General features: G+C 37.2%; 1 long non-coding RNA gene across 1 annotated transcript in view; it reads right to left on the bottom strand.

The window, feature by feature from the left end:
* Positions 1-25,924, bottom strand: part of LOC131045213 (uncharacterized) — a 35,373-nt gene extending 9,449 nt beyond the window's left edge. Inside the window, exons 1-2 of the long non-coding RNA XR_009105781.1 lie at positions 25,519-25,924; positions 25,333-25,379 (exon numbers count right to left, since the gene is read on the bottom strand). This is a non-coding gene — a long non-coding RNA (uncharacterized LOC131045213). The remainder of the gene's footprint in view (positions 1-25,332; positions 25,380-25,518) is intronic.
* Positions 25,925-26,353: the final 429 nt, after the last annotated feature.

The raw sequence follows: 26,353 nt of genomic DNA, 5'->3' as shown, positions 1-26,353 counted from the left end.
GTTCTCTTGTGCACTTTGTTGATTGCTTTATCTTTTATTGGTTTAAATATTTGAATTACAAGTTGATGCAAAAAAGTTTAAGTTTTAAGGGATATAATTTCACCCCCCCTCCTCTCAGTATTCAATGTGTTCAACCATTGGTATAAGAACCATGTTTTTTTAAAGGAGCTTAACCACATTAATAAGATCTAGGATGGATCAAAATGGATCTCACAAGGCACCTACATTTTATGGAATAAATTATGCTCTTTAGAGAGTAAGAATGAAAAATTATCCAATCTGTCCAAGTTTTGGTGGTTGGAACCAAGCAAAAATGGTTATACTATTCTTGCTACTTCTCCACTAATCTAGCTAAGATTATATTTCAAGAGAATAATGCTAAGGCAAATAATGTTGTTTTGAGTGGGCTAGTTGATTCTAAACTTTTTAAGGTTATCCAGTATGGTACTACTAAGGATGTTTGGGAAAATCTTAGAAGCACTTACGAAGGAGATAATAAAGTGAAACAAATGAAGCTACAAAACTTGAAGACCAAATTTGAGACCTTGAGGATGTTAGAGGATGAAGATATTTCTAGTTATATGCTCCAGCTGGATGAAGTAATTAAAGGAATCAAATGTCTTGGTAGAAATTTGAAAGAATATAGGATTGTTAAAAATGGACTCAGATCTCTCTAATAAGGTATCTACTATTGAGGAATATAGATATTTAGATAACTATTTAGTGGATCAATTAAATGCTACTCTCACTGCTTTTGAAATGAGAGTTTGACAAAGATGGCCTAAAGAAAGAAGCATCTTTCAAGTTAAGTAAGAAAGTGGAGGATAAAGCATTTGATTAGGTTGATAGATCTAATGAGGAGGAAGAAAAATTTGTGAGAAGATTGAAGAAGGGCACAAAGAAGTACAAAGGTAAAATACCTTTTGAATGCTTTAATTTTGGGAAAATTGGTTATTTTTCTTCTAAATGCCATTGTAGAGAATCATAATATAGAAACAAAAGAGATAAGTTCAAAATAAGTCTTTATTTTAAGGAGACAAGCTATTCTTTAGAATATATGGACCATGATGATTAAAATGTTGAAACTCTCTTCATGGCTGTCAAAGTTAGTAACTATAATGTCGATGTTAAAAAAATTAAGAATTTTGGGACCTTATAAACTAATGGAGATAGTGAAAAATCAATGACTATGTGGACTATTTTTCATTGAAAATAAGAAGAAAAAGCTTGGGTGATTGATAATTGTTTTTCCAATGATGTGACTGGTTACAAGAGAAATTTCCTCAACTTCAAGAAGTGGAATGGAGGATCAATTGAGTTTAGAGATGAAGGCTCTGAAAAAAAATGTGGAAATTATAAGAACTGACTATAGCAACCCAAGAACTAGAGGCCAATGTAATAATACAAAAACAAGAGAGAACAATAGAGATAATAATAAACTGAATCTCATCAAGATGCAAATAACTAGATGAATAAACAATGTACATAAGCTTGCTTATATAGGAAAGGCAAAAGGAAATGAGAGCACACAATAATGACACGTGGCTCAATAAAAAGAAAGGTAGGTAGGAGTTAGTTAGAACTCACCACAGTAGGTAGGGGTTAGTTAGAAATCACCCACTTGACACAATTAATTATATGGCTCAATGAAATAATCCAACTAATCCTATACACTTCCCTATGTAAGATTAATTAACTTGTATAATTATATCCTAGGAGATAAATAAAATAAATTATTACACCAACATAAATGGAACAACAACTATTGATGGAAAGAATAAGACAAAGGATGTTCTTTATGTCAAAGGGATAAAGCACAATATACCCATGTTATTCAAACGTGGAAAAAAGGATATAATGTTAGATTTATGACAAAGGATGTGAAATCAAGAAGATAGGTTCTAGAAGATTGGCTGCAGAAGGATCTAGTACTGAAGAAAATGATTTACACCTAAAGGAGGCCAATGGGAGAAGTGTCTAATGGATCAAACTAATTATTGTTAACTGTGACACATGAGGATGAGGTACATCAAATTTTAAAATCTTGTGAAGATCAACTCTACACATGTGGTAAGATACATGTCAATAATTATCAAGCACATCGAAATCTTATATAAGGAGTTGCAGATGGAAAAGCATACAAGGAAAATTTTCAAGAACAAGGAGTACTCTTCTACAAGACCTTTGGAGTTGATACATATAGACTTTGGTAGATCTACCAAGATTCAAAGTCTCCAAGGTGAAAGGTATTTTATGTTTATTATTGATGACTACTCTATAATGACATGAGTTACATTTTCAAAATAAAATAGAAGATCTTAATAAGTTTAAGATTTTTCAAGTCTATGGTTGAGAATTAAATTAATAATAAAATTAAATGCCTAAGATGTGATAGAGGATGTGAATTTACTTCAAAAGAGTTCGATATTTTTTGTGAGGATCATGTAATTAGGAGATATTTGTCTACTCCTAGAACCCATCAATAGAATTGTTAAAGTAATTGGGTATTTACTTGATTAATTAAACAATATTTGTTTAATTCTTTAAGTTCCCTATTATCTTTTTCACTTTAGCTAACATTAGGTGCATAATGATTAATTCTTTTATTAATTATTATGTGCAAGCCTAGGTTTTTCCTTTAGGGTTTCTTGACCTATTAAAGGTTAATTTTCTTTTCTTTGTATCATTATGTCATTACACATTTTGGTGAATATTGAGCTCTCCTCTTTTAAGCATATTATTCCTATGTTTTGTTCTTCACATTGTTTTGCTTCATTGCTTCTCCTTGTAACAGATTGTTTTAGCTTGTAGAAGATCTTTAGGCTCATGTGATGTTGTGGTTATCAACTCCAACATGGTATCAGAGCTCAGATCTATAGCTATCTGTTCCTATTTTTGAGAATTTTTGCATTGGAAGAAGATCTGGGGTTTCAGGCAATTTTTTTTTGTGTGCTTACTAATAGGTTTTTTTTCTGAGCACTTCGGGCCTAAATAGACCTCACAATCATACTCAGAAGGCCCCAAAACCCCTATAGTCATATAAAATTTATCTATTTTTGACTCCTGAGCATATGGGTGAATTTTTTCTCCAAAACCAGACCGTACGACTCTGGCATGCAAATTGAGAAAAAAAATTTCCAATTTTTTTTTTTTGCCTTTTTACGGCATGCAGGCCGGATTTTGATTTTTCAAAAAATCATTTAAAAAATCAAAAAAAGAAAAAAAAAGAAAAAAAAGGCAGTTGTTTCGAAAAGTTTTTTTTGGTTTTTTAGCCTTGCACAGGGTACGAGACCGACAGTCCGGCCGCCGTACAGCGATCGACCCTGCCAGTCCGGCCCGCCTACAGGCTCCCGGTCCCCAGTGGCATTCCTGCTGGCTCCGGCCCTCGGCAGCACCCTTCTCGGTCCCCGATAACACCCTCTTCGGCCCCTCACCGACCCCAGCATTTTGGCCCCCTCTGGCTCTCACCTTTCGGCCCCCGCCGACACTCCGTCCTGCCGGCCCTCTGATCACCACCACCGGCGAGTTCACCACCTCTGCCCAGCTTGACAATCACCACCTCTGATTGGCCCGACCACCACCACCGCCGCCATCCTGCCACCTCGTCTTGGCTCCTTCACCAGACCACCACCCTCTAGCCTTTTTGAGGTGGGGTTTGTTTTTTGGTCATATCTTGAGCATATGGAGTCAGTTTTTGGAAAACGAATAGGCATTGGAAAGCTGATTCCAATCCGGACCTCATGGTGGTGGATTTTTTTTCTTCTGAATCTTCTATTTGACTATACTTTTTTCTAGTCAAAGTTGGGCCTCTTTTCTGCACTTCCGGGGCCATAGATTGTGCAAACGGACTCCGTTTTTCGAAAATGAATAGGTGTTGGAAGGCTCTTAGAATGCTCTATTCAGATTTGTGATCTGTTTTCTCATAATTTTCAACAGGTACATGAGATATCAGTTTGATGTTTTTTTGCTTATGCAATACTTCCTTCTCATCAGTATGTACTAGGGTTTGGGTTTATCTATTGTGGGGGGGTGTTTTTTTCTCACTTTCTGTCATTTATATCAGAAATAAAGAACACGAAAACTCTCAAAATAAACAAACCCTTCTGCATCTTCTATCTATTCTGAAAGATCACATAATAAAAAAAACCAACAAGCAAGTGTAGGTGCAGAGTTTTGTTTTCATGGTAGATCCTTCAGTTGAGTTGTTGACTTCACACAACTATCACACCTAGAAGCCCCACATCATGAGGCTTCTCTGGGCACGAGGGTTGTGGTCTTGTTTGGATGAGGTTTAGCCTATATTGCAGCGTCCTTATGAGCTTCTTCAACACAGGAACAAGATGGATGAAGCCATGGGTTTTCTCTCTTTGCATGTCTCCGACAGTCTTCTGTTTCACCTTGATGAGTTTCTCACTCCTCAGGCTATGTGGTGGAAGTTTGATTCTCTCTTCGAGAGGGTTAATGAGATTCAAACATTACAGATTGAGGTAGAGTGTCACCTGATTCCTTTCCCACAATTGAGGATTTTTTGAACAAGTTCAAGACTACAATATCTGTTCTTCAGAGGTGTGGCAAGATCAAGACAGATACAAAGTGCATTCACTTGATTCTTTCGAAGCTTCGAGGTAACTTTCAGTTTTTTGCCTCTTCTTTCTACTCCACCATGGATGGCTTGGGTGCTGATTTCAACATGCCTACCTTTGATGTCTTTTGTGAGCATTTTTCTCGTGTGGAGTCTCATCTTTCTCAGCTGGATAAGCTCTTAGGCTCCAAGAACAAAGAATTGGTTGCTCATTCCTCTAAGGAGAAGGAGAAACAAAAGCAGAAACCGAAGCCCAAGAATAATTCTGCAGGCAGTGAGTCTTCCTCCAAGCCACCTCCTAAGTCTGATTCTAAATCTCCATTTCCTCCAAAACAAGGGAAATCTTCATAGTCTAGTGAGTCTTCCTCCAAGACTAAGAAGAAATCAGGAGACACTTGTAGTTTTTGTGGCAAGGAAGGACATCCCATTTCCAGGTGTTGGAAACATTTAGAGGCTTTAGAGGAAGCCATGCAGTAGCATCACATCTCCTCACCTCAGGCATCTTCTCCTTCCACAGGGAAAGGTCATGGTCTCACTGCTCGAGCTTCGACCTATGGGTCCACATGGATACTAGATTCTAGTGCTTCTCATCATATGACACACACTCATCATTTGGTTACTTCTCTTGCCTCTTGTGGTATTTCATAGAATGTAGTGGGTGACTCAGTTCAACTTTCAGTCTTGGGTTTAGGTTCTATCTCTTTGGATGGGGGTACTCTGTAGGATGTTCTGGTTGTCCCTGACATCTCGATGAACCTCCTGTCCATTTATCAGATTTGCCACTTTGGCTTTAGTAAGACAGTTGATTTCTCACCACATGATGTGGTTATTCGGGACCTCCATGACCTTGATTTGGTTGTGGCTACTGGGAGTGTTGATACTGCATCTCGTCTTTACAGATTTGATGAATTTAAGCCCCCTTCAGGTACAGGTTCATCTCGTATAGCGCATGCAGATTCAGTGAGTCAGCTTTGGCATGAGCGCTTGGGCCATGTCAATTATAGATATCTTCAGCAAATGAGTACACAGGCACTTGTTCTTAGGCTCCCACAGATTTCCTGTACTGATGGTGTTTGTCATGGTTGTGTGTTTGGCAAGCATCACAGAGATCCTTTCCGAAGGGAAGAGCTTCTCGTGCATTGGCACCCTTGGAGTTGATTCATGGTGATCTCATGTCATTTCCCACTCCTTTTTCTAGGACCAAGTATGTACTCACTTTTATTGATGATTTCTCCAGACGCACAAGGGTGTACTTTCTTAAGTACAAGTCTGATGTCTTTGATTCCTTTCAAATCTTCAAGACATTTGTAGAGAAGCAGTCTACCTGTTCTATTCGATGGATATGTATAGATAATGGGGGGGAGTATGTGAATCAGGATTTCAGAGATTTTTCCACTGAGAAAGGTTTGTAGCATCAGTTTACTGCTCCCTACACCCCTTAGTAGAATGGTGTCACTAAACGCAAGAATAAAATTTTATGGGAGATGGCCAATTGTATGATTCAGTCCAGGTCCATGTATTCATCCTTTTGGGTTGAGGCTGTCAATTGTGCCAACTATATTCAAAATCGGATGACTCACAAGGCGATTTGACATATGACTCTTGAGGAGGCTTGATCTCATGACAAGCCTGATGTTTCTTTTTTCTGAGTGTTTGGCAGTCAAGCATGGGCTTTTATTCCTAATGCTCAGAGGAAAGCCATGGAGTGGAAGAGCCGACCACTCATTTTTGTTGGCTACTGTGAGGATGTTAAAGCATATAGGTTGTTTGATCCTGATTCTAGAGAGCTCATGTTTCGATGGGATGTTCAGTTTGATGAGCGCCTTCCCACAATGGATACCTCGACTCTAGTGTCTACTCCTTTGCCTACTCCTTCCACTGCATCTCTTCAAGATCTTTTTGCTGATGATTCTGATGATGGTGTTGATGATCCACCATCCCCTCCTCCCCCTACTCCACCTCAGATGCCCAAGTGGGCTCGCCTTACTGTTGAGGCAGCAAGTCCTATGGTTGGTGATCCTTCAGATACTCATCGCACCCATTCTCATATAGTGGGTTCTAGTCTTTTGAGTCATGCTATTTAAGATGATCCTTAGAAGTTTTCAGAGGCTACCAGACACCCTAAGTGGGATCATGCTATGGAGGAGGAGTATTCTTCTTTGGTGAGGAATCATACTTGGGATCTCTATCCTCTTCCTAAGGGCAGAAAGATGGTTAGATGCCATTGGTTGTATTGCACTAAGTATGCTACTGATGGTTCCATTGATGAGTACAAAGCTCATCTTTTTGTGAAGGGTTTCTCACAAGTTGAGGGTATTGATTACTCCGAGACTTTTTCCCCTATCACCAAGATGAACTCTATTCGCTTTGTACTATCTCTTACAGCTTCTAGGGGATGGCCTATTTTTTAGATGGATGTGAAGAATTCCTTCTTGCATGGGACCTACAGGAGGAAATCTACATGGAGCAGCCTCAGGGATTTGTACAGGACAATTCTTTGGTTTGCAGTCTTCGGTGTTCATTGTATGGTCTCAAACAGGCCCCTCGGGCTTGGTATGAGAAGATGGATTCTTTCTTTCCCTCCACTGGATTCACCCGCAGTCATTCTGATCACACAGTGTACATTCAGCTTCTTGAGGGTGAGATCCTGATTCTTGTGCTATATGTTGATGATCTCCTCCTCATAGGTAGCTCATCCTCTATGATTCAACATATTCAGCTGATTCAGTCTTCTGATGGGCTTTCCATTTACCAGCAGAAATATGCTCTTGACTTGCTTTAGCGCTTTGGCATGCTTGATTGCAAGCCTCTCCCACTCCTTTTTAGTCAAGGGTTGTTTTGGTTACTGCTTGTCCCACTCCTTCAGTAGATTCTACACTTTATAGGTAGTTGGTTGGTAGTTTGTTGTACCTGACTCACACCTATCTTGATATTTCCTTTATGGTTAGCCTTGTCTCTTGATTCTCCCATGATCCTCATGAGAGTCATTGGCAAGCTACCAAACGTATTTTGAGGTACATTTAGGGCTCTAGTTCTCATGGAGTTCACTACACATCAGGAGAACCTCACATTGTTGGTTACATTGACTCAGATTGGGCTTCTCATGTCACTAATCGGAGGTCTACTCCTGGCTTTGTTTTTTGTCTTGGCTCTGGTCCTATCGCATGGTCTTGCATGAAGTAGACTACTCATGTATTATCATCTACAGAGGCTGAGTACCATGCTGCTATGCTCACCAGTCAAGGGATCTTATGGCTATGATAGTTGATGACTGAGTTTGGTTGTCCTCCTGATAGTCCCATTGTTCTTTGGTGTGACAATCAAAGTGCTATTCATATTTCCCGCAACCCGGTAGAGCATCAGCGGATGAAGCACATTGAGCTTCACATACATGTCATCCACCAGTTGATTCAGGATGGTGTTTTAATTCTGGAGTACATTCCCACTTCTGAGCAGGTTGCAGACATCTTCACGAAACCTTTTTCATCACCGCGTTATCTTCAGTTGCAATCTATGCTTGGGGTGAAGGAAGTTGTCCTGGGGGGGTCTTTATGAGGCCTTCCTTCTTTTTCTTTCAGCATGTTCTTTTATCTCTTTTTGAAGAGGAGTTTTTTCCCACTAGGTTTTCTCCTTTTCTCTGTTTCATAGAGATTTCATTGTATTTGGGTACCTGATCAGACCTTGTTGCCGGGACCCATCTTTCCTGCTTTTAGTAGTTGTTCTAGGTTTTAGCGTCTACCTAAGTCTAGCTTAAGGGGGTTTTAGAGTAATTGGGTATTTACTTGATTAATTAAACAATATTTGTTTAATTCTTTAAGTTCCCTATTATCTTTTACACTTAAGCTAACATTAGGTGTTATTAATTATTATGTGCAAGCCTAGGGTTTTTTCTTTAGGGTTTCTTGACCTATTAAAGGTTAATTTTCTTTTCTTTGTATCGTTATGTCATTACACATTTTGGTGAATATTGAGCTCTCCACTTTTGAGCATATTTTTCCTGTGTTTTGTTCTTTAGATGGTTTTGCTTCATTGCTTCTCCTTGTAATAGATTGTTTTAGCTTGCAGAAGATCTTTAGGCTCCTGTGGTGTTGTGTTTCTCAACTCCAACAAGAATGGGGTAGTGCAAATAAAGTTTAAAATTATTCGAGTAATGTCAAGGACAATTTTGAAGGAAGCTAATCTACTTGATGTGTATTGGAAAGAAGTAGTCAATATTGTTGTCTATATTCTTAATAGAGGGAAGTTAAAGGTCAATAACAATAAGACCCCTTATGAGCTATGGAATGGGAGTGTAGTGTAATAAAATTGCGACCCTAAAATTTTTTGATTGCATTAGGGTCCTCACGCACACGAACTCAAATCCTCTAGCCTGATCGGAGACCGTAGAGTGCTTGGGTTCCGAAAACAGCTTCTTTCTTGGCCCCTACACCACCTTGTCTGCATTCTGCCCTATAGAAAAGGGTAGGATAGGCACGTGGCACCATTGTTCCCCCAAGACAGGGGCATGACACCCTTGTCCTCCTAGGACAGGGGCATGGTGCCCCATTCCTGCCCTAATTTGGGGTAGGACCTTCCTAGAGTATGCATTGTGGGTTGTGTAGTGAGTGGGAAAAATCCCTCGATGTTGACCTGTGACAAAATTCAAATCCACTAACATGTATTTAAGGGTCATTCATCCTCTCATATGTATAGGTGGAAGTTGCATAATATTGGAGTATGTACAAGCGATCAAGCATTGAGCATTCTCAAGTCTCCCTTCAAGGCTAGGTGTTGCATTCAAGTCAAGGATTCAACCATTGAAGAGGAGATTGATTTCAACATTCAATTCCACATAATCATTTATATCAACATTGCTACTACAACCTCCCTTGAGGTGATTTACAATTTAGTTTTTGATTTACATCTACTTGCAAGTACTTTCTTTCATTACTTGGTTAAATCCAAAACTGGGGTTTGACCTAAAGGAAAACCCCCAATCCCAACCCATTTTCCTCTGTTTTCTATGTGTATGTTGCAGGTGCGCAGCTGTACTTTCAGATTCGGGCTCCATTTGTAGAGGTGGAAAAACCATTTTTGTTTCATGGATTTTTCAAAGGACCATGTATATTCCCGCCATAGTCCAGACAAATTTTGCTCAAATTCACAAGGTGACTTCATCTTGAAATTTTATTGCCAAAAGGTGAACAACTTCATCCTATATTCCGATCTTGAGTTATAATCGATTCTTGTTCACTTTTGCACTACATAATCAAATTCACTTCCATTTCCAAATCAAACAAAGGAAAGAGGGGATCATCCTAACATTCTTAATTCATTCAAAATTCAATCTACCACCTTTGTGTGGAGAGATTGAATCTAGTGAATTATCCCCTTCTTCCTAATGTAATGGTGAAAAGTGCTTGAAGGATAATCAATAGTGAAACTCTCATCTCTCTTTGAGGGAAGGGGTGGTTTTCATCTTGATATATCATTCATCATTTTTCCACCATTACATTTTGGTGAACTCGATATCTTGCATGCTTTCCTTTAGACAACATTGCATAGTTTTTCATTTACAAGTTTCAACTTTTTGCAAATTTAGTGGTTAATTTGTTAAAACTTCTAGTTTTTCAAATTAAAATTGAACTTGTGATTTGTAAAAATTGCTTTTTGTTATCTTAAATCTGAAAATTATATTGATTGTCAAATTCAATTTCCTCATTTTCTTGTTCAATTTTCAATACAAATTTCTAAAATTAAGAGGTTACTTGTTAAAACCCTAATTTTCAAAAATCATATTGAACTTGTTCAAAAATTGCATTTCAACTTAATTTTTAGATTTCTGTTTGTTTTCAGATTTGTCTTCAATCCTACAATTCTAATTTCAAAATTTAGTGGTTAGGTCATCAAACCCTAATTTTTAAAATTTATTGGTTTTTGTGTGAATTTCAAATCAATTTCAGTTACATTCATATTTATAAACATTTTCCAAGGTGTCCCTATCTATTAGGTTTGACCCTTTTCAAAATTCCAATTCAATTCATCTTTTTCTTCAAAAACCTAATAGGGTCCTATTTTCACATTTGTGCCTTCATTTCGCCCATCTAGAGATTGTAAAATTCATGACTTTTTGGGTTTAGCTTTAAAATCATCATAATGTCCATCCTTGAAAATTTCAAAAAAAGTTGGTCAGACTATGTGCGTTCCCGCCACAGTCGTCATTTTTTTCTCTCGAAATTTTGGGAGATTGTTACTACTATGTTTAATATCCTAAATCCGAAAGATTGGCTGATTTTATCGATTTTTGATTCCTCTAGAATCGAAAATACCTTCAAAATTCACCATTTCAATTTTCAAGATAATTTTTAAAATTAAGAGGTTAATTATAGTCTTCCCTGATTGTATAAATTATAATTTTAAAATTAAGTGGTATCCCCTTGGCCCTAATTTAAAAAAAAATCAATTTCTTTTCATTTTTGGAAATTGTTTCAGCTTCGTCAGCTTCATCCAACAAAGTTCAAATTGTGTAATCGTTATTTTCTTGAATTTTGCATTACTCAATTTTGTAAGCTTTGTTCTACAATTCAAAATTCAAAATTTCCCTCTAGTGTATGAGTTTTACAACTATTAGTCCTACCTATCCCATCTCCGTTAGATGAAGAATTATAATTAAGGATTCCTAGGGTTTTAATTATTGAGGAGATGGAGCCTAATTTGGGTGACTTCTTTAATGAAGATCATGTCAATTCTTCTCATACTAATAATGTGGCTATTGATGGATCTCATGATGAAGAAGAAGTTTTAACTAGGGTTTCTTTAGATCAACTTTCTACATTGGACAATCAATTTGATAACTTTCAACAATGGATGTCCCAAGAATACCCTAATAGTGAAGCTCTTCCATGAATTGAAGGTCTTAAACACATGTTTCAAAGTGATAACAATGGAATTGATATATTGCGTGTCATTGCACATATTGTTGAGTTTAATGTCATGCTTATCAAGAGTTGTGCCGAAACCCTAGGTTACTCACAACCTTCAACACAAGTCAATTCTTCTATTCCTTTGACTAATCCTATGACTAGTATTCCTACTTTCACATCTAACATCATGGCTACTTCAACTCAAACTGTCATTCTTACAACCATAGGTCATGGGAGAAATCCCTCTTCATCATTTAATCCTCCATCGATACCTATGTCTTCTATGAGTGTTCCTATTATTCCTCAACCAATCAGTGTGATACAAGGGGGAAATTCCTTCAACAACTTTATTCCTCTTTTAAGTGTCCCTTTTCCTACCCAGTCATCACCTATCCCTACTTATCATAATGTCCCATCACCTTATTCTTAGTCCATGCCTTCTTTCAATAACATCACACCACCTTCTCAATCACCTATGTCTAACACTAATTCTTCCACTGAAATGACAATTAATAATCTTGCTCAAACCATGTCTTCCTTACAACAGCAAATTGCTTCCATGTGTCAATCCAAGTTTAGTGTGCCCACCTTTGATGTTGTGAGCCCACTTTCTCTTGATATTGTTAAAGATGTGTCACCTAAACATGTGGGGATCCTTCAATTGGAACTCTATAATGGAAAAGGTGATCCTCTTATGCATGTCAAAACATTCCAAACCTTGTGTACTGATTTTTCTTATGATCAACGATTGCTTGCAAAATTGTTTAAAAGAACACTAAGAGATAAGGCCTTACAATGGTATTTCTCTCTACCTTCTTATTCTATCACTTCCTTTCAACAATTGGCAAATGCTTTCATCCAACAATTTTAAAACAACATTGGTCCTAAAATCACTTTGACTGATTTAATGCATTGTAAACAAGATGTTAAAGAAAAAGTGACTGATTTCATTGGTAGATATAAGAATTTGTGTGCTCAAATTACATTTCATGTGCCTGATAATGATATTCAAAGAATTTTCATTTCTAATTTACAAAAAGATATTAGGGAAAATCTTCTTTTGTCTAAGTTTACTTCCTTTCCACAGTTGTGCATAACACTCCACAATTATCAAGTAGCTGTGAGTCAAATGAAGCAATCCACTCCTATGGATCCGAGTGATAAGGGGGGGATTTTTCAACAACTATTTGTGAAGTTCAAAGAAACAAAAATCTTCACCAAATTGAATGATCTAAACAAAAACAACCAGGTGAATGCTATAACAGGTGTGCCTCCCATTTCTAAATTTTTCCAAAGAGAAAGATAGTTCACTATTTTGAATGAATCTTTACATAGTATTATGTCTCAATTGTTGTATAGAAATGTTATCAAACTTCTTCCTATAAAACAAATTGATCCTTCCAAACATGCAACTCATTATTTTAATAACAATTCCTTTTGTCAATTTCAACGTCAACCTGGTCATGATACTGAGAAATGTTTTGTATTAAAGAATAAGGTTCAAGACTTGATTGATAATAATACTATATCCGTGGCAGGTGTGAATGATAAAGGGAATAAATCAGTTTCTCCTAATCAAAATATTAATATTTTCACTGATCCCTTGCCATCTCATACCTCTAACATTATTGAGATTGCGCCTAATTCTCTCACTTCTGAAAAATTCACCTGTATGTCTCCAAACTTGGTTAATATGATAGAAATTTCTTTTTTTCCTAAGGATCCTTGTATTACATTTGAACCTAGTGAGACCATTAGAGCACCCAAGGGCCCTTTATACATAGTTGCGAAGGTTAAGGATATCCCTTGCCATAGTGCCCTGATTGATCCCTCTTGCATGGTTAATGTCATAACTGAAGAGTATCTTTTCACTTTACGGTTGCATAAACCACTATATGATGCTTGTAATGTGGTTGTGAAGCTATTTGATGTCTTCTCTTGTCCTACCATTGGCTCTATCACCCTTCCTGTTGAGGTTCATACTAAATCCATGGATGTTGACTTTCTTATCATACCTTCTTCTGAGCAATTCTGTGTGAAGTTGGGCTATCATTGGCTATCTTACATGAAGGCTATTGCTTATCCAATCTAAAAGTTTCTTATATTTCCTCACAATGGAATAATCATAACTGTGAACCATTGCTTATTTCGTCCATCCGAAAGGAGTCTCGGTGTTCCTATTGATCTGCTTTGGCCTAAACAATTTCAATCGCTTCAATCAAGGAGCGATGCTCTTTTAAATCTTATAAAAAATGGAAGACCTATATGATCTTATCCTTAAGTCAGCTTAGATCTCCAACACTTGACATTCCTATTATTCTTCAAGATGAGGTTCTTCACGTCATGGATAGAACTAATCTCCCTCCTGTGGAAAATTATCCACCTACTCTTATGGATGTGACTTTACCTTCTCTTAAGGAGAACAAAAATATTCCTCCCAAGGTTATACCTATACCTCCTCATCATGATGGACCGGGTCTCCTTCCTACACCTAATATTCCACCTTTTTATGGCATAGTTCCACCTCCTTCAACTTATTGAGAGAAGAGGCATGCTTCCCCTATTGTTAAACCAAAAAGACCTAAACCTAAAATTTCCACCATCAAGGAGAGAACCGTTCCTAGTTCTTCAAATGTTACTCCTCATTCTTAGACTTCCACTAAGACTCGAGAAAATTGTTGTGCAAGAGAACTTCAATGAAGATGTCATGTTCGATCTTGTGAAGTTATCCTTCTAAAGACTCAATCTCCTTAGACTCAAACAATTGACATGATTTCCTTTTCTCCTAAACAAGATGTTCAACCAACATCTCCAAATCACTAGTTGCATAAAACATGTGATGGTTTTACTCCTATTTGTGTTCTTGCTCCTCTTGCTTTAAAATTTGATGAAGAAATGGGTGAAAATGTTATTCATAATGGTAATACAACTCCTAATGCTTCTGATAGTAAGTATGAGCATGTTGATGTGGACAAACATTTATCGGATGAGTTTTCACAAACCCTAATCCTAGCTCCTAGAATCGAACAAAGTAGCTTACAACATGAGAATAGTCCTTGTTTGGATCTTGTATCTCCATCTGCTGTGCTTAATATCGCTCCCATGGCATGTTGCTTGCATTCCTGAAATAGTGATTAGCAAGATTAGGAGGCGGATGTCGTGCTAGACTAGCGATGCTAGCACTGTAGATCTATCTCTCTCTCTCCTCTCTTTCTCTTTTGTGACCATTCTTCTATGTGTATCCTTGTTCTTCTCTTGTTCCCTTAATGTCTACTTAGGGATGATGCAAAGCATTGGGATCTTTCCTTGGTCTCTTTCATGTTGACTCAAAAGTCATCTTCTCTTCCCTTTCTTCTAAGGTAGTCTCCTTTGGGGAATGATGATTATTATATGCACATACATACATGATATACATGAGTTATCATACAACATACTGACCTCGAGGAAAGTGACACTACCTCGTGTTTTGTGTTCATTATCCTTGGGTTTATTCCTCACTTGGGGGCTAAATCCTTGTGATAACGTTCTCCCTCTCTTCTCTCTCTTGGGTGTATCCTACCTTAAAGAAATCGCTCCCGATAAGGCACATGAGATCCCTTTAACATGGGGACATACACTCCGCTCATACTTTCCTTCTTGTGATACTTAGAATTACTTAGTGAAGCTTATTTTGCTTTGTGTTCTTTAGTATCCTTGCTTTCATAACTCATAATGAAGGGAGATTTTCTACTTGCAGTCATAGTTCTCCCTTTCTTGATCTTCCCTTTTACTTTGTCAAGTGAAGATGTAAGATCCTAAGTCCACTGGGGGCTTCGCACATCTTGCTTCCTTGACGTGGTAAAAGTATTTCAATGTTGTTTCCTTGTACTTTACCGATAGTATTGGCATATGCTTATACTCTCGCTAACGTGGGGGCTAAATTTAGTGTCATAAAATTGTGACCATAGCAAATTTCGACTGCATTAGGGTCCTCACGCATGCGAACTCAAATCCTCTAGCTTGATCGGAGACTAGAGAGTACTCGACTTGTAAAAATAGCTTCTTTCTTGGCCTCTCCACCACCCTATCTACATTCTCTCCTAGAGAAAAGGGTAGGATAGGGGTGTGGCACCACTGTCCCCCTAGGACAACCCATATCCCTACCCTATTTTGGGACAAGACCTTCCTAGAGTATGCATTGTGGGTTGTGTAGTGAGCAGGAAAACTCCCTCGATGACGATGCGTGACAAAATTCAAATCCACTAACATGTATTTAAGGGGCATCTGTCCTCTCATTTTCATAAGTGGAAGTTAGATAAGATTGGAGTATGTAGAAGCGATCAAGCATTCAAGAGAATTCAAGCATTGTTTTCCAGCATTGAGAATTCTCAAGTCTCCCTTCAAGGCTAGGTGTTGCCTTCAAGTCAAGTATTCAACCATTGAAGAGGAGATTGATTTCAACATTCAATTCCACACAAGCCTTTCAATCAAAATTTCTACTACAACCTCCCTTGAGGCGATTTACAATTCAATCTTTCATTTACATCTACTTGCAAGTACTTTCTTTCATTACTTGGTTAATTCCAAAACTGGGGTTTGTCCTAAAGTCAAACCCCAAATCCCAACCGATTTTCCTCTCTTTTCTGTTTGTAGGTCACAGGTGCATAGCTGTAGTTTCAGATTTGGGCTCCATTTGGAGAGGCGGAAAAACCCTTTTCATTTTGCGGATTTTTCAGAGGACTGTGTACATCCCGCCATGGTCTAGGAAAATTTTCCTCAAATTCACAGGGCGACTTCATCTCGACATTTTATTGCCAAATCTAGGTGCACAACTTCATCCTATATTCTGATCTTGAGTTATAATCAATTATTTTTCACTTTTTCACTACATAATAAAATTCACTTACATTTCCAAATCAAACAAAGGAAAGAGGGGATCATCCTAACAATCTTAACTCATTTAGAATTCAATCTACCAACTTTGTGTGGAGAGATTGAATCTAGTGAATTATCCCCTTCTTCCTCATGTAATTATGAAAAGTGCTTGAAGTATAATCAATAGTGAAACTCTCATCTCTCTAAAAGAAAGGGTAGTTTTTCTCTTGATCTATCACTCATGATTTTCCCACCATTACAGGGAGAAATCCTACTATCAAGTACTTCAAAATTTTTAGTATTAAATTTTTTGATTAATAAAAGTGGGATAGGCCATACGATTACATATCTACGAAGTGACACCAAGAGTGCATGAGATATCCACAATCAACAAAATAAAACCCCACCAAAGAATAGCAAAAACCCAGTAGGGTGAACAAAGAGCCAACAACTAAACTAAAAGACTAGCAAACAAATAAAAATGAGGAACTCCAAAACACTAAAAAAGCACCAGACACAAAGACAAAGTGATGGTCTACTTTGTGGGGGTAACCTTTTCCTACCACTCTTGGCACAAACAAAGCATCTTATTAGAAAAAAGAGACCCTTTTGCTTGAATCGATCTCAGAATCAAAGGAGACCAGCATAGAGTCAGGGATGGCCTTAACCATTAAAGCATCGAGGCTAGATCTTATGGCCGGGGACTCTGTGCATCTTTTTTTTTTTGCCCTTCTATTTTCCATCTCATTGTGGATAGACTTTAGGGAGGCATTGTGCTTGCTAGCCACATTCCTTCAAGCAAATTTGACCTCCTCAATTTTCTTTTTAAAAGCCTCTTAGGTTTTCTTGAGCTTGGTACCTGCCATCTTGATCTTGGAGTCCATATCATCAATCTTTTTGCCCACTATTTTCCACTACCCCATCATGCCAAAAAGATCAATGGAACTTTTCCAAAACCTATTCTCATCCAGGTCATCCACTCAATTGTTGGGCTTGGCCTCATCCTCGATAGTCGCCTCTAGCTAATTGATCCTCTTAATGGCCACATTCATTTGTGTGAAGACCCATTTAATCAAATATTCATGTATTTGAAAATCATCATGTAGGTACTTCATAATTTTAGCCAGAACCAAGGTGGTGCTCTGAGGGTTCAGATTACCAAAGGAGGGTTTGGGTGGGAGGGCTATGATTACCATCTAAATTTTAGCAAAGGAACAATCTGACCCCAAATTATCTGAGGATTCTGATTCCTTTAAGGAAAGTGACTCAGATCCAAAATCATCAGCAATATCACTAACCACATTTTGTTCCATTTTAGACTAGACACCCACATCCCGATCCTTTTTGGTGGCAGCAATTGTCTTAAATTTGGGCATTCTAGCAACGTTTTTCCTAGTGGGCACTTTAGAACCTGAGTGAGGCATAATATGTTCCCTAGAATTAGAGGGGGTAATAATAAGGTCAACAAATAAATTGGGATTATTGGTGAGTTATTCCCACCCACACCTTCTTGATCTGAAAATTTTGTTATTGCACTCTTCCTATAAACTCTCTCTAATGTGAAAAAAGTTTGCCACTATTGGTATATAATGAAGCGGTGACAATGTATATTGTCATTGATGTCAATAAGTGAACAGGTATGTTGTACCCAAGCAGGTGAACCGGTATGAACCAGTATGAAGACTGGAAGCGGCTATAGTCAACCGAGATAGAGTGAACCAGTGTTGGGGTTCACAGTTTGACTATTGGTTGGTAGTCACAATTTAGCTCTAGGGTTTCTGGTTTGGCTTGTGTAGTGCAATCGATGATGTCGTGTGATGAATTAGTTAAGAACAAGGATAAGGATCTTGAAAGGGTAACGTGTACCCTTTAGGGCTAGGCCCTTCTCACATGCCACTCTTCAATAGGGCCGACCCTATAACTCACACATCATGATATGCCTCTCTCCAAATGAAACATGTTAAGGGAAAAGAAATTAATAAATAAAATGTTTAGTGCAAGCCAACCTAGAGGTTTACCGCCAAGGGAAAGATATATATATGAGTTAATTCATTCATTTATAATATATATATATTGAACAACCTGAGGGTTATGAGATTCATGAAAGAGACACTCATGTATGTAGATTGAAGAAAGCTCTCTATGGCCTCAAACAAACCCCTCGTGCTTGCTATGAAAGAATTGATAAATACTTGTTAAGTTTAGGATTTTGTAAGAATGATGCTAACTCTAACATTTACTTTAAGATATCTAATGATGAAATGCTAATTTTGGTTCTATATGTGGATGATTTATTTCTTACTGGTAAAGATGAACTTATTATTAGATGTAAGAAAGAATTAGCTTCAGAATTTGAAATGAAGGATTTAAGTCTAATGCATTATTTTATAGGTCTAGAAGCATGACAAAGATATAATGAAATTTTTGTGAGTCAAGGAAAGTATACTATTGATATTTTGAAAAGATTTAGAATGATGGATTGTAAACCTATGTCTACTCCTATGGAATCTAACTTAAAGAAGTTGAGTGTTTCTGCAACTAACTCTGATTTTGCAGATCCATCGGAGCACAGGCAGTTGATTGGATCATTGATGTATCTATTTAACACTAGACCGGATATATGCTATGCAGTGAATGCCCTTAGCCAGTTCATGAGCATGCCTAAGCATGTTCATCTTGTTGCAGTCAAGCACATTTTGAGATACTTGTGAGGTATAGTTGGTTATGCGCTGAAGTACCCACTCAGGACTCCAATAACCTTGGAAGGTTACTCAGATGCAGATTGGGCAGGAAGTGTCAAGGATAGGAAAAGCACCTCAGGAATTTTTTTTAACTTAGGATCCATAGTGATCTCTTGGGCTTGCAGAAAACAATCCTCAGTTGCACTAAGTACTGCTGAAGCTGAGTATATTGCAACAAGTGCTGCTTCTAGAGAAGTAGTGTGGCTTCGTAAGCTTCTTGCTGGGTTGTTTGGATAACCTTCGGAACCTACAGTTATTCATTATGATAATCAGAGTTGTATCAAGATGTTTGTCAATCCAGTGTTTCATCACAGATCAAAACATGTGCAAACTCATTATCACTTCATTTGAGATATGGTGCAAAGAGATGCCATTCAGTTGAAGTATGTCAGTACTGATGAGTAGGTTACAGATATTCTTACCTAGCCTCTATCCAAAGTGAAGTTTGTGTACTTCAAAGGCAGTTCAGTGTTGTGAAAAATGAAACCATGGTTGAGAGGGAGTCTCAACCTCAGTGATGCATTGTGTTGCATCAACCACCCTCTGCGGGCAATGTAAGGTGGTAGTCTTCTCAGGGAGAAGTGTAATTGTTACCATCCTCTACGGGTAATGGAAGATTGTAGAAAAGATCCTTGCCACCCTCTGTGGGCAATGTAAGGTGGCTCGAGTCTTTGCTTGTGTGCAAGATGAAAGATTTTGTTCTGTAAGTCCATTCTATGCTTGTTTGCAAAATGGAAGTCTACTATGTTCTAATTATGTAATCCATTCTTTGCTTGTCTGTAAGATGGAAGATAGTGACATTCTGATTATATTCTCTTCTCCCTAATTAAGAGGGAGTGTTAGTTTTAATTAGGGTGAAGAGTAGATTCCAATTGCCTAAGGCAACATTGGAATCCACCCTTAAGGGCTGGGCCCTTTATCTTGAAAGGGTAATGTGTACCCTTAAGGGCCGGGCCCTTCTCTTATGCCACTCTTCAATAGGGCCGACCCTATAACTCACACATCATGATATGCCTCTCTCCAAATGAAATGTGTTAAGGGAAAATAAATTAATAAATAAAATGTTTATTGCAAGCCGACCTAGAGGTCTACTACCAAAGGAAATATATATATATATATATATATATATATATATATATATATATATATATATATATATATATATATATATATATATATATATATATATATATGAATTAAGTCATTCATTTATAATATATATCAATAATGAATTCTATTTGCAATTAAGAGGTGCGAAATACATCAATACAAATGCGAATATCTTTAGCAAAGTGCGAACTCCATTAGCTTCTCTCCATTGTTATCTTTGCTATTAGGGGAGTGCTCTTCATCATGCGATCTAACAGTTGAAGGACCTACTGTTTTGAAGTTGGTCATAGTCATCAGCTGAAGACTTACATTTCATCCATCTGCTATTCAAGGTCAAATCTTTGGTTGCTGGTTGGTACAATAAAAGGCAGATCCGAAACTGGTTAAGAGGCATATCTGAGACCATTGAAAATTGAAGATGCCATTAGCCCTAACGGTGAATTGAGATAAGTATTGTAATCAGAATATTATTCATAATCCATAATCAGATTTGAGGATCTTTTCTGGCTGGTTTCTCCTCCTAGGAGGTTTTCCCAGGGTAATAAGTGTCTTATTCAATTTTGGTTATGTTTCTGTTTGTTCCTAAATCTGACACTTACTAACAAACTATCTGAGTTAAAGGTTAATTCTGTTTTGAGTTTTCTTTATTAATCTGAAAGTGTAAAATCAACACTGCACTATTTGAAAGGTATTGTGTGTTAGAATTTGAATATTCATAGAATCCGACAACTCCTCACAAATACCCAAGAAAAAAGCGGAAACATAATTTCCAACCTCTTATATGGATGTAATAATAGTATAACAATCTAGTCCAAGTAACCGTATAATGGGTGCCATTCAGTAGATAGTCACCATAATTAGCACGCCACACGGATCTGAGAGTAAAATGGTTCACCAAATAGGTTTATCTAACTTTCAAGAAAAGAGGGCAATGAAGAATATACAACTATAATTCCATTCGTATGTCGCCTGCTACTCAACTAAACAATAAAAACAATGAAAAGCAAGATGATTGACCTATTTTTGTGGACTTGCTGTTGTTGTAGTTAAACATGAGAAGGTGAACAGTCCTGATGCTGTACGGCTGAGCGGCTGTTTTTAGAGAGCTTTCTGCAATTCCTTGTCAATGAATCCATCACCATCTTGATCATAGGCTTGAAAGGCCCTTATGATCTCCGGGTCTGTGCCTGGTGCAAACAATGGCTGTTGTTGAGTAGGTGGATACCCATATGTAGGAGCAGTGGGCGTTCCATAAGGTGGGGCAGTGGGGTATGATTGGGTTTGATAGGGAGTGCCCTGTCCATACGGGGTTTGTCTATATTGCCCAGAGGGAGGAGGAGCGGAACCTCCATACTGGTTTGGTGGAGGGGCTCCGTACTGGTTTGGAGGAGGAGCTCCGCCATACTTATTTGGCGGGGCAGCTCCACAAGGGTTATGCGGGTAGCCAGACATATTTGTAGCAAAATGATCAAGCTTCGAGCAATTCTTCTTTCTATCTTCCAAATTCTACTTGGAGTGCTGCTCACAATGATTAAGCTACAAAAGATAATGCCCACTGAAAACTTTTTACCTCTATTACTTAAATAATACTAATGATAAATATCTCAAGAATTCACCGTTAAGGTTAAGCCGCTTGTTTTAGGCGGTGTTTGAGTCACCATGAGTTGCTGTGTTGGACGCGTTCACTCCCAATAAGGATCCAACGGTACCGACACGTGCGATTGCGCGGAATTGGCGGCTACACGTTACCAACTACCAAAAAATAAAATTTGTGCGTAATTTATGATTTGGTCCCCTTCAATTAGTGCGTAATTTAGCAAATAACATTTAATTAGCATATTTATGATTATTTTCTTTTAGGTTGTGTTCATTTTGGCAGTGGCTATCTGCCTTTCTTAAATTAAATTATATATTATTTAATAAGTGATAATATTTTTGATTATATTTGATATTGTAACTTATAATGGCAGCATTATAAAAGCAAAAAAATTCATAAGTTAAGAATAAACAAAGCAACAATATGGACATATTTTCTATTTGAAAGATTTACATGTTTAGATTTAAAAAAATTGATTATTTGATTTAAAAGATTTAATTATTTTATTTTTGATTTGATTTAATTTTAATCATTAATTATCTTCTAGCTACAAACATGATTTTAATCACTGCATTAAAATTATATAGTTCTTATCTTCCAGTAGTTCTTATCTTTAAAATTTATTTATAAGAAATGATCTTATACATACCTATGTATCTTCGTAGACATGAGAGACCTTAACATTCACATAATGGATCTTAAAAGAAGCGAGAAACATACGATAGATTTCCTTATCGATGAAGCATCTACTTACCATAGCCGTTGCTTTAAACGCAGCTTTTCTTCGCTGTTAAGGTGTTTCAAACCGTCAGAATAGATTTGTTTTTCCACTTGAAAAAACTGTACATTTGGATTAAACTCGTGATATTATTAAGTAGGATCGGCAGCTTCGTCATACGTTTGAATGCGCCGATTGATTATTTCAAGGAAAATACTTACGGACGAAGGAATAGCAACGGCTCTGTGTGCCCAGTGCCCACGAAGGAATGGTTCCCGCGGGTTTGACAATACTGTTAGTGTTCTCGAAGAAGCTGGGGCTTTCGGGCTTTTGTTTTGCTGGCTTTTACACTGGGTGGGGATTTTTTCTCGTGAAACTATAAAGCAGGCTCCATACTCTGCATATCCTTTGGTGCTTGATCATAAAAGAAGTCGATTCTGCCTATATCCAGCAAAGCATCCGCCATGCCCATCAGATTAAACTGTGGAATTAAGGTGAAAATACTTCTGGGAACAATTGCCGCCTTATTTGTTTTGAAGCCCATGATCTCTAACTACTTGCAGTCTTTTGGTTTCAATCGCCATAGCCACCACCATGGCAATAACCTGGATCACCATTTCCACTCCCATCCTTTATAGAACAGTTATGCCTATGGATTTTTCCTGTGAATTAGTTTTTAAATGGGTATTAAAAGCCTATCATAGATAAGGGTAATTTTCTTAAAATGGGTATTAAGAGTCTATCATATATTAGAGTAGTTATGAGCATGAATGGAGTGAGGAAGGCCATGACACTAGCTGCTGGGATTTGGAATGTGGAGCCAATATGTGTTTCCCGAGTCTCTGACTGCAATGGGTAGTGGAAGCCTATCTTAGAGTAGTTTTGAGCATGAATAGAGTGAGGACTGGAATTTGGAATGTGGAGCCCAAATGTCTGTCCAGAGTCTCTGAATGTTTAACAAAAAGAGCTTGTGTAAAAACGTATGGTGGGTCCAAACTGGAATCATTTTAATCGCGAGTTTGGTTTCTTCCACTTCAGATACTGTGCAGATCTTGAAAGAGGCATCGAAATAATGTTCAGTGGCTTTTTATCGTATTTTTGAGTTGATTGCAATGAATTGCAAAGCTGAGTTTGGTTTCTTCCACTTCAGTTACAGTGCAGACCTTGAAAGAGGCATCATAATAATGTTTAGTGGATTCATACCATGGTTTGTTGTTATCTGAAGTTTTCAAATCAATCATAATTATTTTTCATAACATGGTTTATTGATGTTTGAGATCTTCAAAACAATTATAATTACTTTTCAACAAAATTGTATAGAATAGAAAACCTTTTCTTAATCTTTAAAGAATTCAGTGGTTATATAAATATGTGTGTGTGTATGCATATGCATATACATACACACATCATAAATGAGAGGTATGCAGCATAACTTGGATGAAGATTTACTGGTAAATTGATAGAGGAAAAGGTGAGGAAGGTCCAGTGGCGAACTTATTCTGCAGGTGTTTATCTCTGTTCAAATATATAAATTGTATTGTTGTTAAGGTTCGTGCGTATCCAAAGCTTATGTGTGTTTCTCTCATAGAGCTGTTGATTTGAAGGAACTGTATTTTATTGTTGTGAAGGTGTTATATACTGCTGTAGGGGATCTTTTTGTTGCTTCTGTGAAGGTTTAATTGTTGGAGGCTAAAAGCAGTAAAAATGACCTGGTAAAAGTAGAGAAATAGTGTGAGAAACCAAGTGAAGTATCTCCAAGTATTCTTTTAGATGGGCTACACTATCAAACAGTGAATGATAATCATCATATGGATCCTAGACCAAATAGTTGTGCAAAACTATTATAATGTGCATTGTGGATTCCCAAAATTCAGTAAAGAATTTGTAATCTCTAAAACTTCATGCATCACCCGAAAGACTCAGAGAAACATCGTTCTTAATGAAGATCAAAAAATCATTAAGAACATGGTTACTTTTGGATAACAAGAGATAGCTTGAGAAATCAAGCGACGTATCTCCAAGTACCTTTCGGATGGGCTACACTACCAAGCAATGAAAGATAATCATCATATGGATCCTAGACCAAATGGTTGTACAAAACTATCATCATGTGCATCATGGATTTCCAATATTTAGTAAAGAATTTAGAATTCCTAAAACCTCATTCCCTATACCAAAAACTCAGAGAAAGATTGTTCTTAATGAAGATCAAACAATTACAAAAAAACATGGTTATTTTTTGGATAAGAAGAAATCATATGAAAAATCAACTCCAGGTATTATTCTAGACGGACTACATTACCAAGCGGTGAATATCGTAGACCAAATGGTTGTGCAAAACTATCATCATGTGCAACATTGAGGTGATGACAATTATCATGGTGCTACTCAATGGTCATATTTTCAATAGGGTATTAGGTACTTGGGTTGAATTAAAAATCTTAATTACACATTCTATGTAATTCAATGAGCAACTTAGATTGATGAAACTTTTAGTTCTCACAATTTTGTTTGGGTAGAAGGTATTTGGGCTCCATTAGAGGCCTCATTTGCACATTCTAGAAGAATAATATTTTGTTAGACATTATTTCTTACAATTTCTACTTAGATACTAAATTTCTTTTAGATTGTCTCAGCCTCGTTTCTACATTCTATCTAATTTGATTAGATGAATCAAATCTTAATTATATAGATTGTTGATTCAATTACCAGCCTCATTTACACATTGTATCTAATTTTATTTCTCAGATTGATGGAACCTCAGTTCTCAAATTTTCAAATAAATATGTTATTTTAGAGTTATTAGATACCATGGTAAGGGAACATACCCGGTTTCTTCATGTCCAAAGATGCGCGAGAAAATAGGGTTTCGACCCTGCAATAGAAAAGGAGCAACATGGAGATTTAGATTACAGAAAAATGTCACTTTGTTGGTATTGATAGTACTAATTATACCTTTGATGGCCAGAAAGTAAGGTATGTGCGACACAAGGAAATGTAAGCGGTTTTGATACCTTGACTTCCACCCGCACTTGTTCAATCTTCAGGGGCCACATCAGCTGCTCACAAACCCAGTTCACAAAATTGCTTTATTTTTAACAGATAAATCTTTAAGCAACTTTATTTCCATATGCTGCAGAATGGAAAACTATTTTCTGCAACTCGTCGTCATCAATGAATCCATCACCATCCTCATCATAAGCTCGAAAGGCTCTTATGATCTCCGGGTCTGTGCCTGGTGCAAACAATGCCTGTATTTTACTATTAGGCGGTGGATACACATCGGAATATGATTGGGTGGGTGGAGACACATCGTATGACTGTTCTTGAGTAGGTGGATACACATATTGTTGGGAAGCCATAGTTGTTTTAGCTTCAAGAAATTGAAATGCTTTTATCTTCCTTCCAACTTCTACATGTAGTGTTGCTCCCAATGTTAAAGCTGCATGATATGCTTATATTTTAACGCCCAGTGATTCGGATATCAGCTAGTGGAAGAAAAATCCGGATAAGGGAGAATATTTTTATTAGTAAAGACAATCGTAAAGGGAAAAATTCTTACTTCTACTGCTTATTCCACAAATGATTTGACCCCCTTTCGATTAGAACGAATATGTTCCAGGTAAATAGCAAATTTATGCCGGTAAGGAATCTCCTACCGAAAGACATTTAGTTTCTGGAGAGAATTTTTATAGCAGGCAATTGTAAACAGAAAAATTCCAACTTCTTCTCAAAAACAAAATGTTTATTCCACTACACTCAGTGTAATTTATGCAATAACCATTTGTAACGTTTAGATTTGCATATTCTGCATTTTTTATTTTATATGTATTTCTTTTGTTAAATTAG

This window comes from Cryptomeria japonica, chromosome 10 (assembly GCF_030272615.1).
Source record: "Cryptomeria japonica chromosome 10, Sugi_1.0, whole genome shotgun sequence".
Classification (NCBI taxonomy): domain Eukaryota; kingdom Viridiplantae; phylum Streptophyta; class Pinopsida; order Cupressales; family Cupressaceae; genus Cryptomeria; species Cryptomeria japonica.
This window is presented reverse-complemented; position numbering and strand designations above follow the sequence as displayed.